Source organism: Cryptomeria japonica, chromosome 5, assembly GCF_030272615.1.
Source record: "Cryptomeria japonica chromosome 5, Sugi_1.0, whole genome shotgun sequence".
Taxonomy (NCBI): domain Eukaryota; kingdom Viridiplantae; phylum Streptophyta; class Pinopsida; order Cupressales; family Cupressaceae; genus Cryptomeria; species Cryptomeria japonica.
In genome coordinates this window covers 799,572,918-799,592,735 of record NC_081409.1, presented here as the reverse complement: position 1 = coordinate 799,592,735, position 19,818 = coordinate 799,572,918, and the positions used below count along the sequence as shown (strand labels likewise).

General features: G+C 32.7%; 1 non-coding gene across 1 annotated transcript; it reads right to left on the bottom strand.

Moving 5' to 3' along the window:
- Positions 1 to 4,291: 4,291 nt before the first annotated feature.
- Positions 4,292 to 4,365, bottom strand: TRNAV-CAC (transfer RNA valine (anticodon CAC)). Its single transcript has one exon. It is a non-coding gene; the product is annotated as a tRNA-Val (tRNA).
- Positions 4,366 to 19,818: the final 15,453 nt, after the last annotated feature.

Below are 19,818 nucleotides of genomic sequence, written 5' to 3'. Positions count from 1 at the left end.
ATGCATAGAAAGTGAGAAAGATTCGCTTATAAACAGAGATAGGAATATAGGATGAAGCTGCGGACCTGGAATTAGCAGTAAAATGTCGAGACGGCGCTGTCCTGCAAATTTGAGCAAAAGTTGATGGGACGATGGCACCCGGAGTGCACACGGTCCTCCGAAAAATCCGCGAAACGAAGGGGGATCTGTTCATCTCTGCACAAGGATTCCAGATCTTCAATTACAGCCGCGTACCTGCAACCTACACACAGAAAAGCGAAGACGATTGATGGGTTAGGGATTAGGGGTTTGCCCTTAGGTCAAACGCCAGTTTTGGAATTAACCAAGAAATGAGAAATGCTGTAAATGTAAATGATTGTAAAACAAGTACTAGTACCTTGTTGTAAGAATGTTTGTATTCTTACATGCAAAGGTGTAGATGTTGTTGTATGTTGTATGTAGTATGTAGTATGTGATCTCCTCTTCAATGGTTGAATCCTTGTCTTGAATGCAACACTTAGCCTTGAATGGAGACTTAGAATGATCAATTGCTTGAAGGAATGCTTGAATGCTTGAATGCTTGAATGTTTGAGTATCGCTTCCGCGTCTTGTACACATATGTCCTTCCTCCTTTTATCTACCCAAATGGGAGAGGAAAAGTAGTTTATATACTTGTCAATTAGGGTTAAAAAATTGATTTTCCCAACCTTAGGCCGACCAGGAAAGATTATTTTCCAAATTGCAAACATAAAGACCCGAAGCCCCAAAAGAGACCGGGCCCAAAATAGGGCCAGGGACCAGGGCGCTGGGCGCTTTGGTCCCACCTCTCGGGACAGCAGGGTGCAAGGAGGATCAAGCCAGGGTGCTGAAAAATACAGTTTTTGATGTCATGGACAAGTTTCGGGGTCTCCATTCAGGTTCCGTGTTGCATCACCGTTGTGAAGACCCAAATGCAGTCGAAATTGCAAGTGTCGCAATTTTAGGACGCTACACCTCTTAACTGGCAAGTTACAATGGAGGATCAAATACCTTCTCAAGGATGTTAGACTCCATACCACATTAAGAAACATAAAACCCCTACAGAAAACATGCCATTAACCATTTATATAGAGCTTAATACAAATACAACAACTTCACATACTTGATTCAACAATAAAATCATGCAAGAATGCAAATTTTATTTTGCAAATTCATCATGCATAAAATATTTAGAGAATAGAAAAAGGGTTTCAAATCTCACCTTAACATTTGTTCCCAAAAGGCTAAATATTTTGAAGTAGAAATGACAAGCCTCTCCTTCCTCACTTCCTTCTCCTAGTCCTTCTCTACTTGCTTTGCAAAATAAATAAAAAAATCTTAAGAAACAAAAGCCAAAATCTAAAGTGTGAATCATAATGGTACCAAATGTTTGATGTCTTTGATTTGAAGTTGGGTTGTGTTAGGAATGAGGAGCATCATTGTGTTTAACTTAAGCTTATTGATGATCAAATACTAATTATTTTCTCAAGAATGTCGATGACATGTTGTTTATGGGTAACAAAAAGGTGATGACTAGAGAGCTCAAGGCTCAACTTTCTGGCACATTCAATATAAAGGACTAGGGGTATGCTAAATATATCCTTGGGATGGAGATTAACAAGGATTGTGATGTTCAAAGTTTCCTATGTTTGGAAAAATATTCCATATATTATGTGTGTACTAAGCATGTTGATGTTCAATATTTCTTTGTGTGAAAAATGGTTGAGAATGGCAAGATCTTGATTGAAAAGGTTGACTCTAGAGACAATGATGCATAATCTCTTACGAAGCCAGTGACCACAACTAATTTCTATTGGTGTAGGAATGCCATGGGAATTGATCATTGAACTTGATTTCATTATTTGTATATCTTGGATATAATTGCAATTTACAAAATCAAGTGGGAGAATGCTAGGATAGGTGACATTAACCTTCCATTCCTACATTATTCTCAGGTGTCTCCATATTCCTTGGAAAGTGTTTTAGGGGACATGAGAGTAAAACCATTTTATGTTTTTTTAATGACAAATTTTAATTGCATTTCAAATAAGTGTACACATATTGGTAGTGGTAACAAAGTACAATAGGGGAATATTCTTCTTAGGCATACACTTTGGGAAGATGAAGAGTCATGATTTGGGCACCCGAGTGTGGAAGATGAAAGATTGTCCTATTAGGTGACTGAAAGAGTCATTAGGGAGTTATGGAGCATCCAAGAAGCTCAAGAGTTGATTGGCTATGTGATAGGAACCCATGTGGTAGCCATGCAAAATATATTATTTATTACTATGTATATTGTTTGTTCATTATTTTAGGCATGGGTTTTGTCAAGATATTTTTGCCTCTTGTTTCATGTTACCATAGTGCTTTTCTATATCACAGTTTGATATAAATTAGAGCAATGAGATAGTAGTTTTATGAAGGTGAGTTACAATTAACGTGGTAATACCATATTGATTAGATAATAGTAGTGGAGTGTATTGTCAATTATATCTCTTTATTTAAGACTAATAAAATACTTCCCTTTTTCTCACGTGGAGTTTTTTTAAAAGGATTTCTCCATGTAAATCTTGTGTTACATTTTGTATTCCTAATTTTTTTATTATTGTTAAATGTGCAACACATTTAATCTCATTTGGTAATCTTATTTTCAGATTTGCAAACACATTATAAAGTTAATAATGCAATTTAGTTTCACCTTTTTCTCACTAAAAAACTAAGGGTTCCATGTAACAACTAGACATGACATTGTTATGACAAAGAATAAAAGAAAAGCAATTACTAGTAGAAGAAGATCATTGTTTGTATCATATTCAATTATATTATTGAATATAATTCGAATTTCAGCAACGCATACATGCTAAGATAATTGATTTGTATCATATTCAATTATATTATATTAAAATTGAGTCTTTTAGTTTATCGACATCAACATAGTGTTGAGTTTCACATGCTTATATTCCCTACTTTCTTGGAGATGTTTCATTTGGTTCTCAACTTATGTAGCATTGTTCCTTATAACATAATCTTCACAAATTACACAAAATCTCTCTATCATTCTTAGTAAATTTCTTGAATACTTATCAAAATTTAATTTGATCTATTTCATAGGAATTAGATTCAAACTATTGCTTAATAATTATTCATATAGTGATACTTAGAATGACAAACTAAATTTCAAATACACATGATTCTCAAATAGCCCACCTATAATGTTAAGCGAGAACAAACCAATTCAAATACAAAGAAAGTGATCTTACTAGAGATTAGAAAAAATATTCATTGATGATCATTGAGGGACACTCCTCTCAAGTTTCGAAAGGCCTTAAGGGCTCATTTTGGATAATAATGTGATTATTCCATGCAAGAGTTTATCTTTGTTAAGTGCAAACTAGCTAGACTACTTCCCATTAAACCAGTAACTCATTAATTTATACATTTATTATACAAGTGAGGTTAACATCTTGCATGGACTCTAAAAAACTCATTATTTAAATTGAGTTGAAGAGATGTTCCAAGGCATTCTCTTACATATTCCTTTGATTTACATTAAAATTGAGCATTATTTACAACCTAGTTAGCCTCTAAATATGTATTTGTTATGCAAGTGAGTTAGCATATTGCATGGACCCTAGAAACTCATCATTTGACACGTTAATCAAGAAATAGTTTGGGTTCAATGGAAGGGATGCTCCAATGCATTCTCTTACACATTCCTTTGATTTACATCAATTTGGGCATTGTTAACTACATATTTAGCCTCTAAATATGCGTTTGTTATGCAAGTGAGGTTAACATCTTGCATGGACTATAAAAATTCATCATTTGAGACATGAATCAAGGGATAATTTGAGTTGAGATGAAGGGATGCTCTGAGGCATTCTCTTACACATTCCTTTGATTTAGATTAAAATGAAGCATAATTAATTGCATATTTAGCCTCGAAATTCTTAGGTTCTACTATAGAAGGGGTCTATCTCAATATAACTATATACGATTTCTTATTTTATATTTGTTCGTTCGCCACTAATTTCTACACTTCTACAAATCTAACTATGTTTCTTAATATTGTGGACATGAAAAATTAATTTGATAAAATTGAATTCAAAATGTTACATAATGATTAGTTTAGAATAATATTTAGAATGACAAACTGAAATTTAGCTACACATACTTAAAAAACTCACCTATAATATTATAATATTAAATGAGAACAATCCGATTCAAAAACTAAAAAAATCTTTTATGTTAAAAATATTATAATCATTTCATAACAAAAATTTGACAGCAGATTTGTCTGAGCCCAGGTTCGAACTGGGGACCTTTAGTGTGTGAGACTAACGTGATAACCAACTACACCACCCAGACAATTGAATATTTTTTGGTTTATAAATTATTTGTTTTTTTCTTATTATAAGCTGAGTTTAAAAGCAATGATTACCTCCTTAACATACTTTGGAATTCAAGTGCGAAAATATAGAGAAGACTGATGAAACGGACTATTTGTGCTGAAAATAAAATTGGAATTTAATCACTAGCGATATTAGACCAAACACTAGTAGTAATAAGTCATAGTATTGGACACATTGGAAACCAAGAGCTAAGGCATGGGGACTAGTAAGGGTTATAACATACTATCAAAAGCTTGTGAAAAGAGATCGAGCGTGAGAGTGAGGAGGTGTAATTGAGGAAATAGTGTTCGGAAAAAGTGTGTTGTTCATCTTGCATAATGTTATAATATAAAAATTAATATTATTTGTGATATGCTTAAGGCATCTAGGTGTGCATGTATCACATCAATTTGATGTTCTTGGGACTACTTCATATATTGTAACATTGAGATAAATGTTTAATGTGGATTTGCACAATGGAAAAATATTTAATATTAGAAAAACTTAATATCAAAATATAAATGAGGGATAAATAGTTTTGTTGGCAAATGGTTTTAGTATATTGTTTATGTAATAGCACTTGGTTTTTCACAAGCTTATTTCTATAAAATCAAACACATGAGTAGTTGTTGAGGTTGATTCTCATAACCTTTAGCATGATGGCCAAGGTTAACTAAGTATCTCTTTTAGGTTGCACGTGCAAAGAGTGGAATCATGGATTGGGTGTGTAATTAAATTATTATAATTTTTTTGTTCACATGGAGTTTATGTAGAAAGGTTGAAGATTTAGAGGTATTCATGAAGATTTTGCAAGTGTATTTTAATATATGTTTATAAGATATTATATTGAATGTGGATGTTTTTGGAGGATAGGTTTTTCTCTTGTGAGGGTTTTCCTAAGGTACATCTTGTGTCATACTAATGGTATGTTTGTCTATTCTTTCGTGTTTTAGATTTTGAATACTTGTTTGCATGATTTTCTCTTATGGAGTTTTGGGGAAATAGTTCATTACAACTATAAATTTATTTTCATTTGGTATCAAATCTTGGTTGTCAACTTGTGGGGGGATATCTCCTTGGAGTTAATGAACCTTGGAAGGAATAGATTTTTATTCATAGTTAAATCCATGGCTTTATAGAAAAAAGTGAAGGTATTTTCAACGTCATGAATGTATTTGGAAACTTAGGTTGTTGCATGGCTAGGGTTTGATATATATTTGGCAAGTGGGTTTTTTGTTTGGGTTCTTTTTATGAGGTTTTTGGGGGTAGGTTTTTGCTAGAAGCTTTCTAGACAAAATCAATTTAACCCATGGACTCTAAAAAGCCCAAAAAACTATGTTTTCTTATATGACATGACCTATTTTAGTTACATAAAAAATTGGCCTATTTTTAGGTGTCATGGAGAGTGATAAAAAATTGTACAGTTTGCACGACTATATCATATGCATTAGCAGGTCTCTATGGATTGTAGTCAAGTATGCATTAGTTCATAGAAAAATATTTTTAAAAATTAAAAAAATAAATTTTTATAGAAGTATATTAAAAATATTAAATTTGTTAGGATGAGATAGAGGCATCCAGATGGGATAGGGATTTATCCCTTGGTCATATGGTAGACCAACCACTAGGGCCTAGCCCTAGGTAATGGGTAAGGCTAGCTCTTGGTTCTATGGTAAACTAGTCACTAAGGCCTAGCCCTCGATTATAGAGGCCCAAACCTTAGTCATGGCTAGCTCATTGGGGCTAAACCCAATAAGTAGTGTCGCTAGCACAAAACCAACCACCACTAGTGGAACACCAAATACCCACCAATTTGCCACCAAAAATCCATTAGCTTGTAATTCATTATGTTTAATGGGGATTTTTTTTTCGGATATCATAATTTTAACTTCAAGAGTTATGTTTTTAACTCCTTATAGTCACAAATGGCTCTTTCAAAGTACTACACTATGGTATCAATGATTTATAGGGAAATAAAATGCTAGATGGAAGCCATGTTTTCTTTTCTTTCTTAGAAAATTCATATCTTGTGCATATAATGTCCAATTTTGGAATTCTCATAATTGACACAAAGTTCTTTTTAAAAACTATGTTGTGGATCAAGATTGGAGATGTTTTTATATAATTTTTTCACTTACATTTCCATTTGAGCTATATATTGGTTTCTTTGACTATGTTAACTTGTGATTTTGTGATAAACTAAATCTAGTAGTGATTTGGTATTTGAGTCATAAAAAACATACAATTATATTTCCGATTATCCTTGTTGACATGCTTACTAATGTATTGTTGAGTATATATGTTGTATCATGAGATCTATAAGCTATGCAATATTATAGATTGTTTATACTTATAAGTTTCATATAAAACTTAGATTTGGTTTGTTGCTATCCATAAATACCTTAGTGTGGATGATATTTCTATTTGGGTGGCCTAGTTTGGTCACTTGTTTCATTGGTTTGATTGTCATTACGAGACAAAGAGATGGTATTACCTAATACAATTATGTTTTCAGACCTAGAATTATTGACTATATGTAGTCATGTGAGAGCCAGTGGGAATTTGAGGTGAGTATACTTGGTGGTGGTCATAGTATCATGGAGGCTCATTATACATTTGTAACTTTTCCATAACATGTTTATTTATGCAAAATCATTTTTGGTGGTGTTGGTTTGATTCTTGTTTGTAGGTGGCGGTGTATCTTCGTGGTTTGGAGATCATGATTTTACTTTTCCTTTTTAGAGATCTTGATATTTTAGTTGAGTTATTGATTGGTTAGGGTCATGTATTATAATCATTTAGGAAAGTGTTATCATGATTTCATGGATATATTTCTTACACATTTCAACAATAGATTTTGATAGTGAATTTTTGGTGGCCTTGCATCTTCTTAATTTGGATATCACGATTATACTTCAACCTTTGGGAGCTCTTGATGTTGATCTATTTAATTGTGATAGGTCCACAGATAATATTCATTTAGGATAACCACCACTTGTAGTGGAGTTGGTTGGGGCTTGGGGTTTGCATCCCTCGAGGTCACAGGTTCAACTTCGCTTCATAGTGGGAGAAGGCATGGGGTCAGTTATATTGTGTGCCAGTTCTTGCTCTGCTGACCCTGGGTATAGGAATGGACTTTACCGCTAACATTTTGCTACCACTTGTAGTGGATTTGGCTGGGGCTTGGGGTTTGCATCCCTCAAGACCACAGGTTTGACTTTTCTTCATAGTGGGAGAAGGCATGGGGTCAGTTATATTGTGTGCCAATTCTTCCTCCACTGAATCGGGGTATAGGAATGGACTTTATCGCTAACATTTTTTGGCACTTGTAGCAGATTTGGCTAGGGCTTGGGGTTTGCATCCCTCGAGATCACAGGTTCGACTCCGCTTCGTAGTGGGAGAAGGCATGAGGTCAGTTATATTATGTGTCAGTTCTTGCTTCGCTAACCCAGGGTATAGGAATGGACTTTACTAGTAACATTTTTATTGCCTTTTACCCTAAAAATAAATAAATAAATATTCATTTAGGATATATTTATCAAAAGATCATATGTAGCTCAATATTGTAGTTTAGTGAGAGCTTTTGGTTGTGGTGTGTATTCATCATTTGCTAATGGATGATCTTTTATAGTGGTTGTTGGTGTCGTGGAGGAGCTCTTAGATCCTATTTTTTGTGTAGTGAGAGCGCATTGACATTTTGAGTTCTATTAACAATAGATGGTTATCTTCACGTGACTTGGAGATGTTGACATATTTGTACCATTAAGGAATATTACAATATTTTTTTGAGATGTTGATTATCAATTATTGATTTTGAGAAGTGATCCTTATTTATAAGATAGATGTTACTGTTCCAAGATATACTCTTGTTTTCAAATTAGATTTATGGCATGATACATGTTCTTTTAAGATAGAATATTCTGTTCCAAGATATACTCTTGTTTTCAAATTAGATTTATGGCATGATACATGTTCTTTTAAGATAGAATATTTTCCTTTGGGAAATATGATCTTGACTTAAGGAGTTTAGATCTTAAGATCATGGAGAGTTCCTAATTCTATATTGATCATGTAGTTGTAACTTTGGTGATAATTTTAGATATTCAATCGATGAATGGTATGATCATTTTACATGTGATATTTTGGTTATTGTGGTGTTCAATTGGAGTTCAATTGGAGTGAGATTATTGCTCATATACCTATTCCAAATTAGGACGAGGCTAGGAGATCACTTATTCTTGGATATTATGTGTTGAGATAGTTACTCTTTAATGAGGTTTCAACAAGAAGACCAAGGAGCCTACACTTGGGTAGGACATGAGTTCAACATGAACCTCTTGATAAGATCATTATTAGAGTGATTCAAGGTGACTTGTGTATCTTATAGAAGCATTCTCATTCTCCACTCCTTTCCTTCTCAGTGATAAATCATCTGATAGGTATTTTTCACCTTGTTTATAGATGCATTTTGTTTCATGTTTAATTTTCTCATGTGAATGATACTTCAACTATGCATATTAGTTTTGAAGGGATCATTTTAAGATTATTTAGCTTGAATTTTTTTCCTTTGAATTCTCATGATTTTGATTTGATTTCTTATTTGAGGAATCCAGAGGATAGTTTTTGGAATGAATTATTTGTTTTGATATTTCTTTGGTTTGAGGGGCTTACCTCTTGGGTGGTTGGATGGTAATAATGTTTTTCTATGTGGGTTTTTGTGAAGGTAATTATGCATTATCATAGATTGATTATTTAGAGGTGTTTGTAGAATGACATGTTATAGGTTTTTATTTGCAAGTTTTGTCTTTGGTCTTGTGTTTCTTGTTAGATGTTCATGTTTACATGATATTAGATTTGATATTTGTGACATAAATATATTGTGATCACCATGTCTATGGTCATGTGTTGTTATTTTAATTCATTATTTTTAGTGACAACATAGAGGATTTTTTTATATATTTCTATTTTTTGAGTGTGGAGAACAAGTTGGGAGAGTTATAGATATTAGTGGTGAGATTTGTACTATAAAAAGTTATATTTTCATGTTTTGTACATCATGTGGATTTTCCTTATTACTGCATAATATGGTTACAACTTATATATTTAACTCTATTCATGGATGTTTAGATATCTTTATCATTTTTAAATTTAGATAATGACCATGATGTAGTGAGATCTCCAAGATAGTGGACTTGTGATTATGCATTAGGTTGGATATGTAGATGGTATGAGGTTTACCTATTATGATGAATATACCTTGGTTTTAAGGTATGATTACCTGGATCTATTAGAAACTAGTTGTGATAACTATTTTAAAATGTCTATTACTTATTGAAATATATTGAGGCTTATTTGTTACCATTAGATTTAGTGTTTGTGTTTGGATATTAGTTTGATGTAGGCTTCATCTTTCTATGTGATAGTTAGTGTTGCATATCCTTGTATTGGGTCGCATCTTTGTATGTTAGCATCATGGACAATGAGAGGTTTCATGTTTGATATTGTTGTCACCTTGCTCATTCCAATAGCTACCTTAATGAATCACATGGAACACTTAGATGCCATGATGATACATGTTGGCTATAGGGACTATTACCTTGATGTTTGATTTTACCTTTTATCTCTTATGCAGTGTATACAAGAAGTAGGAGAATGTTAGGAAAAAGTGTCTTGTTCGCCTTACATAATGTTTTTGTATAAAAATTAGTATTGTTTTTGGTGCACCTAGGGGATCTATGGACGTGTGCATCACATTGTTTAGACATTCTTGGAACCACTTGATGAATTATATGAAATATTATGATAAGTATTTAATTTAGGTTTGTAAATTGAAAAAATATTATGGAAAACTATGATAGCATGAGAAACATGGAAAAAATAAATGAGAAAATAACCGAGCCATTATATAGAGTAAGAGAAAACAACTAATACCTAGGGCATACACTAATTGTACCATGTGATTGAGGGATCAACCATCTCAATCCTCTTACTATGATCTTAAAAATTATTATACAATTTGTATATAAGTAGTGGGGTTAAGAGGCTCATTGAATGGAGTGCACAATCAACAAATGGGAAATGCACACTCCAAGTTTTTTTATGCAGTATCAATCAAGGAATGACATGTAGAATATGAAAGAATTTGAGGAATAGGTGGTAGAAATTAACAACATAAGATCAAGGTGGAGGCCAAGCACTAGAAATCAGTAGAAAGTACCAAGTAGTAAAAGATGGAAGTAGTGGTGGATGTGTTAGATACTAGGAGCTAAGCCCTAAGGAAAATTAGAGGAAACAATACACTAGAAAAAAATCATGTGAAAGACCAAGGACAATCTTATTAAAGGAGTATAGGGGAGGAAATATAAAGAGGTGTGGAATATGAGTTCAAGAAACCAAATATATATTAATTAAGGCATAAATTTAGGGCTTTAAGCACCTTGGGGCTTAAAAAAGACTTGTTAGTAATGTGTGTTCAATGTTGTCATTGCTGTCAACTTGATATGTGTGGATTATTACATGAAATGTAAAGGTCCAAAAATATATGTTCAAATGTTGTTTAGTGTCCAGTGGTGATACTAAGTGAATATGTGGTGTTTCTAGAAGGTGACAATAGTGGAAGCTAAAATACATTAGAAATAGTATTTAAAGTCTTTATAGGAGAATGCTATACATTCCTCCACTTTTGAAGATGATGGCTTGTGGTTATAGATTTAATTTTTATGTTTTATGGATGTTGCACTATTATGTTTTCAAGTCCTCAACTATTCAAGTTTTGAAGTTAGTTGTTGTAGTTTGTTGACTGTGAGGTTTTATGTCTGGACTGGTCTAAAGAATTCTCTACATTTCTCCACAATGTTGATTCAAGTGTTGCAGCTTGGAGGACATGTTCATATTGTTTATGCATCGTTCTGGTTCATAATTCAAGTGTTGGTTTTCTAAGCAAGTGAGGTTACATTGTTTTGTTGTTCGATGTTATCATTTGTGTTAGTTTCTAATCAACTCAATTGGTTCATCATATTTGGATCAAACTCTTTTGGTCTGGATATGCATTGGAGGTTGATTTAAGGTGTTTTTATGGGTCTTATTGAAGTGTGTGAAGATCTCCATTAAGTAATTTGCATTGGATAATATTTTTGAGTTGACTGGTTAACATGCTTTACTATTTGTCTACATGTTTAATTTGATGTCAACTTTGGAGGATGTGTTGTCATGTGTGGTTCATTGGAATTTAATTAGGAAGACATATTGTGATGTATTAGGATCCTATTTATCTCCTAGATTGGACTGCATGTAGTGCAGTTGCTTATGGTGGCCGACTTTGTGTAAATTATGTTTATTTTGTCTGTGGCCAACCTAGTTGAATTTTTTGGTAAATAAGGTGATATAAGTAGATGTGTGGATGTGCTAATTGAAGTGTGAATTTATTAAGAGAGTTGTGGAAGCATATGTAGAAATCAAAAGTGTGAATATCAATTTGTGATGAGCTTTGATGATCATATCTTTTAGTGTGGTAAAGTTTTGAGGTGAAAATGTGTGAGTTGTGTTTTCCATGATATTGGTCACTTGAATCAGAGGTTCAAGCACTTTTTCATGATCAAGAGATCATGTTCAATTCAATTCATCATTCATATATACTGTCACAACCCTCCTTTATCGCCTTTTGATACAAAACTCTATTATATTTCTTTGGATAAACTATTGAATGAATATTGTAAGGGAATAAAAATAATAAACCACACACACACATGGAAAATACATATATATTTTTAATTGGTTATTTAATTTCCCTCACCCAAATTAAGGCACATGTTGTAGGAGGAATAAGAAGCTTCTAGAGGCTTCTCCACCACCCTTGCATGTAACTCCTCCCACTAAGCCTAATCAATTTGCATGGAGGCCAAATTGGGAGAGAATCTCTTTTTTTTCAATTAAAAATTAGGTAGTGGGAATTTGAAATTTCTTTTATAAAAGAGGTACAAGTTTCAAAATGGGTGGTTGGCTATTCCATAAGAAATTCTTCAAGTAAAATTTTCCTTTGTAGTCAATTTTCATTTTCAGCTAAGATTTTGTTTGGGAGGACTTCTCTTCAAGTTTGGAGGATCAAGGAAGATTCATAGAGGATTCTACACCATTTCCAAGCACCCAGGTTCTTTCAAATTTAGTTTTCATGCATCTTATTTTGTTGCAATTAGATTTGATTCAATTGTTTAGGAAATTAGAATCATTTGATGAGAATGAGATTCATTTGTTTTTAGATTCTTGAAAGAATTAGTTTCAATTTTTATAAGAAGTAGGTAATTAGAATCATTTGATGAGAATGAGATTCTTTTGTTTTCAGATTCTTGAAAGAATTAGTTTCAAATTTTTATAAGAAGTAGGTGATTAGAATCATTTGATGAGAACTAGATTAATCATTTTTTTTCAGAGTCTTGATAAGAAATTTAGTTTCAGATTTTGATAGGAATTAGATTCATTTGTAAAAAAAAATTGTTGTTAGATCAAGGTTTAATATATTGTTGAACTTAGTTGAAATCTGTTTGTAGTGGATGAGTTGAAGAATTAAAATATTGTTTTTCAACTTCTTGCTGTAGATTGGATACTGTTAAATAATATTATTATCCTTCAATTTCTTGCTGTAGATTGGATAATGTTAGCTTGAAGATTTAAAATATTGTCTTTCAATTTCTTGCTGTAGATTGGATACTGTTAATTAAAATATTATCCATCAATTGCTTGCTGTAGTTTGGATTTTGTCAGTTGAAGAATCAAAATGTTGTCTTTCAAATTCTTGTTGTAGAATTAAAATATTCCTTGCTATGAATAAAATCTTGTTTTGAATGAATTAAATCCTCCTGTAGGAATAAATTTATCCCTATAAATTTTAGAGTGAAATCAGACTAACGAAATACAATCATAAGCCTGCATAAATCCATCTACCTTTCATGGCTGGAAACGATTTACTCTCTGGGATATTTTAATCTCTGTGTGGAAGCAAAATATGAGTTACCTTTAGTTACACATCTGGTTTTCAATCCTCTGCACTATGCTAGGATCTAGTTATTCTCCCTGGATTGTTTATCCCTTTGGGTTATTTATTCCTGAGAATGAACCCCATTACTACTTAATATTTTAATTTATTTTATCCTTAAAGTTTAAAATCTACTCTCTATCTATTTAAATTAACCTGGAAAAGAGAAAAAAAAATAATAAGATAAAATAAAACCATATATATATATATATATATATATATATATATATATATATATATATATATATATATATATATATATATATATATATATATATATACGAAGCGTTTAAGAAAAAAAACCCATCGCATGAGGAATTGTAATCACCACGCGGTACGTTGCATGGGACTTCGGCCGCAGGCGGAGTTAATAACTCTGCAGGTGGGGAGCGGTACTGTTACGGTACCCTCCACTAACCTGCGGTCACTGCTACGACAATGGCCGCAGGGTAGTGGGGGGAACCGTGGGGTCCCCCTCCCACTAAATGCGCTGGGCACGCAATACCACGACTTGCATATTTTAAACCCCCTTTTTTTTTTGGAATTTAATTGTTAATAGTTGGAAATAAAGTTTTAGTTGTTGATAATTGATAAACTTTAGATATTTTTTTAATAAGTTTTGGATTAATTAACAATAATTATTAATAACTTATTAATAATGTAATTGGTAATAATTATTAATAAATTATTGATAATCATTATTAATAGTTTTAATAATCAATAGAGATTATCGTATGGTATATTATTGTAAAAAAAAAATGGGCCTCCCAAACCATTGAGGATCTAATTGATTCTTGGGTGATAAACTTGAGCTTACTTAAATCTTTAAGTCTTATGATTAATCCCAAAAGTGTAAACTAATTGCTAGTAACTCTATATTTAATTGTTCTTACAATAAGAGTAAACACTTCTTCATTTTGTGTGCAATGATATTATTTTACCTTGCTTTTATTCCGCATTCATTATCTACATGCAATTGCTCATAAGTTCTCAATTATCATGCCAATTGTAGAATAACAATATCTCTCTTTTTTCGATAGTATTTAAAGTTTAAATTGTGTACATCCAATTCATAATTATATTTTCAAGCATGATGTTAGTTTAGAAAACTAAACAAAGGGAGTTGGAAAACCAAAACTAGCAGCATTCGGTATATACGGTGCCTCTGGGTCATGCTTACGGGTAATGCCGTCGTGTTGAACTACTGCACTTAACGCCTAATAAAGCTGCATTAACGACGTTTGTGGCATCGTCCCTATAAATCGTCGGGGAGTAATAAGGGACATTTGGAAGTTAAAATCCGAGGGGCGGGCAATCCCCCTTGGATCGATAATTTAATAAGATAACTTTTAAATGATTTTCACATCCGTTGAGATAAACCATAGTAAACCCCTCTTAGGGATGGTCAAGTCAAAAGCTCTCATGAAATTGATTTCTTTTTTGAAGGGATATTGGCATTTTGCAATTGGGTGACGTTCATGATAAGTATTAGGATCTAGTTATTTTCTTTTTTTTTAGGCCACAAGCAATAGGCCATCTTGAGCCTTCGCTTAAGTGCTACCATCGTGGGTAGCAACCGCAGAGAAACTGTCTGGGACACTGACCCTAGAAAGGGTTGCGTACCCACAAATCAGTTTACATCAAACCATAGATTAGAAAATAGAACTACATACTTTACGCCTTGATCCCGTGCCGAAGCGGGTATGTAGGCAGTCTTGGGACGGAGTTGTCCCTCGTACTCAGGCGTTCGTGGGTGGGGTCTAGGCTTGGTTGGGTAAGAATCCTAAATGAAAAATAAGATAATCAATTTAATTCAATGCATACTCGGAAGGAATCCCATATGGATTCGCTTGACTTCCCGAGGCTTTAAGCCAAATTCCGAGGCGGAATTCAAGCTTGTGTTATTTTTAAATTACTCCTAAGGACGGCGACCTCGGTGCATTCTTGTTAGAAGAGTGTAGTACTTAGTGAGTGGCTCAGGACCCGAATGGTCCCGATGAGTCTAAGTCTCTGGCCAGAGCATCTCCTATCCCATTTGGATGGATGCCTACCCCGTATGGGTAGATGCCTATCCCGTATTGGATAGATGGAAATTTACATCCCGTATGGACAATTGCCTAACCCGTATGGTTAGAAGCTCATCCCAAATGGATGAATGCCTAATCCTAATTGGATGGATGCCAGAGTATGCAATTGAATAAAACATAATGAAAAAAAAAAATACTCAATTTTTGTTGAATCAATTTTGGTGGGTTATTACATATACCCATAAGAGATAATGAGTCATTTTGGCAGCTTGTGTAGATCTGTATCTTGCCCTAGGATCATGTGTCTCAAATTGCAAGTCCATTGTATCTTTCCCTAAGGTTGTGCACCATATCCTACAAGTCTAAATCAGGAGCGGTGACCTTCCTTGGCCTTGTGCCTAAAATAATGTATTCAGTTATTCATATAGTGAGTTTTATTCTCATCGTATTTTTTCCCTTATTGGGTTTTCCATGTAACAATTTGGTGTTCATGTGTTTGTTATTTGTTGTTTCATTTGTCAATGGTTCTTAGTTGGTTAAAGATAATTGATATGTGTTTGTGTTTGAAGAACTTGTAAGGATTTGCTTAAGATTGTTCACCCCCACTCTAAGTCTTGTGGTGTGTTCAACAAGACTTGTAGAATAAAGGCATGCCACATTGTGGCTACACAAAAGATAACCATAACCACAATAAAATAAAATCAAGCTATGCTAATAAACCTAATGTAACCCTAGGAGTATGGTTGTAAATACATGGCAAGTCCCCTTTTTCCATAATCTACATTGTGGTCCAAAATTCCCATTTCTTATCACCAACATTCCCCTTAATCCAAATTCATGTATGAATTTTTCTCCACTCCCCATTCATATACTTAAGATCCCAAAATTTTTAAAGTATGGAGGCATGCTTGATTTCCTAAGTCAATGTAAACTATGAAAGTTGCAAAGTTTCCCTTCTTGACATGACTTTCCTCCCAAGTCTACTTTTTTTCTAAAATTTCTTGTGGATTTTGTGCTTCCCTATTTAGGAATACCTAATGAACATCCCTTTCCTCCATTCCATTCACTTGTTACGCTATCAAATTTGACTATGCCATCATGCCTCTCTATCAAACTTCACTCCTTCACAAGCCTTTGTCAAGTATTCAAACTTCCCCTCACCATCATGTCTCCCTTTTGAAATTTAATCTATAATTTGTTGTATGAGTTGTAGCATATCCTTAACACCCCATTGTTGACTAATCCCACCATTTATCACCATTCATCCTACATACCACCTAAATCTTTAGTGCACCATGATTCTTATTCTCAACATTTGTCTCCAAGTGTGGTACTATATCACTAGTGACATTTTTTACTTGGAGCATGTGGCTCCAAGTGTGATACCATATCACCAATGACATTATTTTGTTGGTTCCAAATGTATTTTTTATCATGGGATATAAGTGTACTTCCCTAGATATCATTAATATAGTAGCTAGGGTTTGTGGTTATATATGTTCATGACATCAATGTAAGGAGTTGTTACAAGTTTTGAGTATCTTCCTTCATACCCCCCATGCCTTTCTATACACATAGATTTGGGTTTTGGTGCAATTCAAAGGAAATGGTGTTAATTGATATGGTCACTCTCTATCATGTACCAATTAGGAGATATTGGCATATAATGTAGGTTTTGATATTCAACCTATGGGTATTAAGGATTCAATTTTTTTTTAAAGATGATTACATGAAAATTATTTTGAAAACCTAATTGAAAATATTCAAAGAACTTGTGTTAAATGCCTATATTTGTGGATAATAGAATATGGATCTATTAGAGGTAAGAGTATCAAAACCTTGGATATCTCATGCATCGAATGATGAAAACTCTCTAGGCTAAAGGATCAATCTCACCTCCTGATTATATTTGAGCTTTCATGATGTCAAATTAGAGTGATACTAAGTTTGTATGACATTATAGTTGTTATGGACCTTCCAATATTATCCTAGATTGTAGTTATGATTGTGTTGTCATTATTTTCATCATTGATGTATATGTTTGTATTTCAATAAGTTGTTGTTACCATAATAGCATTTAATATATTATAGTCTCATCAATGTTAGAAATAGTTTTTAAACTTTTCTGTATCTTCACTAAATTGCTTTGTAACTTGTGTAATTCTTGTCAATGCATAAATCATGATTTATGATCTTTTTGTTAGATTTGACTATAATTTTAAAATATTTTTATTTGGTTATCGATATTTATGTGTAGATTGTGAGAAATATAGGATTGGAAATATCAGGTAGATATTTAAGTTAGAAATTAGTCTTTAATGAATAACCCTACTTGCAAATTTAGGGTTTGTTAGATTGGGAAAGATAATTAAATATATAGTTTGACATTGAGACAAGAATATTTCTATGTAAACATAATAATTTTTAGGGTTTTGAAGATTATTTTCATTAATATTTTAATTGGTACTTTACAATACAATTCCCCCAAAAAAATTTATGATGATTCAAGAGTATTAGAAAGAGATGGCACTTGAATGATTGAATTATTATGTAAAAATTATGTGGAAAATAGAGGATGAAAAATGAAAAATAAAACTCAATCATTGTTAGTACATTATTAGATGCTTAAACAATACTTGACAAACTCATAACAAAATTCATACTCATAGATATGATTGAGTTGAATATCTAGTGAATGCTCAAAAAATTATACAAGTTAGTATGTCTAATTTTTTATAAATATTATAGAGTAGAACTTGTTGGGAGATAAATAGGTTCAATACCAAAGATTGGGAAGATCAATATTTATCCAATAAACTAATCAAAGGATGAGATTCAAGGCTTGGGCAACAACAACATGAAAATCTGAAACTCATATGCAAATCTGAAAATTGAGTTGCCTTAATTGTGGAAAACCTATTATTAGATCCTTCTTCTTTACGATGTAAAAAATTAGCCTATTAGTCATGCTTAATAAACCTATCTTGTGTGAAATTATAACAACAATTTTTAAAATATTGATTAACATCAACATAAGATAACGACAATAAGGCATAAATCAGAAACACAACATCCACATGTAACACAAGATTTATGAGGAGAAACCCTTGCGGGAAAAAACTCCACCAAGAAGAGAGGACAAGCTTGCATTAACAACAATAAATGTCCTTACAATATAATCACTTCTGTTCTCCTCATTTCCTCTACATATCAACAACTATGAACATGTGAACAACTTCCTTATGCCTCCCATCCATTCTTCATTCCTGTAGAGAAAAATACGTTCAACTATTCCACATTTTGTTGCACATAAAATACACAGCCAAAGGCTGAATTTATAGAATGGAATGAGCTCCAAAACCACCAATAAAGGTTTCCAAAGAAGCTTCTTCATTACTCGTGACCACACCCATTGGAATTCCTCCATGAAACTCAAAAAGATATTAATTTAGCTTCCAATACCTTACATCCAACATGGACATATATACTTGCAAAATAAACATTACATTAAATGTAATAACTTACCGGAAACCAAGAGACACTTGCTACCTCTTCTATATTCCCACTTGGAGAAGCCCATAGGTCACTTTGTTTCCCCCTTCTTAAATCATTAAATATCTTATTCTAGACATCCATAGGTGAAGAAAACAATATTACATATTTATGTTCAAAACCCACTTTTATGGTTGCTAGTGGAATCCATCACCCCTTATGAATGTATTACAAACAATGGTGAGAATTAAACATTACAAATTATTTTTCCAATACATCCTAAGTGCCTTAGGATACTTTCCAAGGATGTTGGAACAATGTCATAGGATTTACAAGGTAGATGTCACCTTAATCCTAACATAACTATCATATACTTATATGGATAGTTTTGTAAGTCAAAATGAGATAATATTATTTTTTTATCATCAATCTTGAAGAGAACTAAAAAATAATTGGATATAAGTTCAATAGTAATTAATTTAGTCTGAATGACTTTAGTTATAAATATAAATATATTTGTGTGTATTGAGTGAACTTTGGGTGTACACACCTATATGACATATATTTATTTTATATGGACTTAAGTAAGTGTAAAATAATAGTAATATATATGTTTTATTCTCAAATGGGTTTACAAGAGACTTAAATTAACCAAGTCAAAATGTGTTTAGTCTTGTAAAAGATAAGATGATGGTTTATTATGAATATATTAATTTTCATTTGATTTAGTTTTCATCATCATTCATGTTATTGAGTTTTTATGTGAATTGATTAGTTTCATCTTGATTGTGTTGACTCAAGTTGAGATAGGAGTGATTTGGAAGTAACTCATAGTTATGATTAAGGATATGTTTACACTATAAAATTCTTTGGCCAAAGTGAT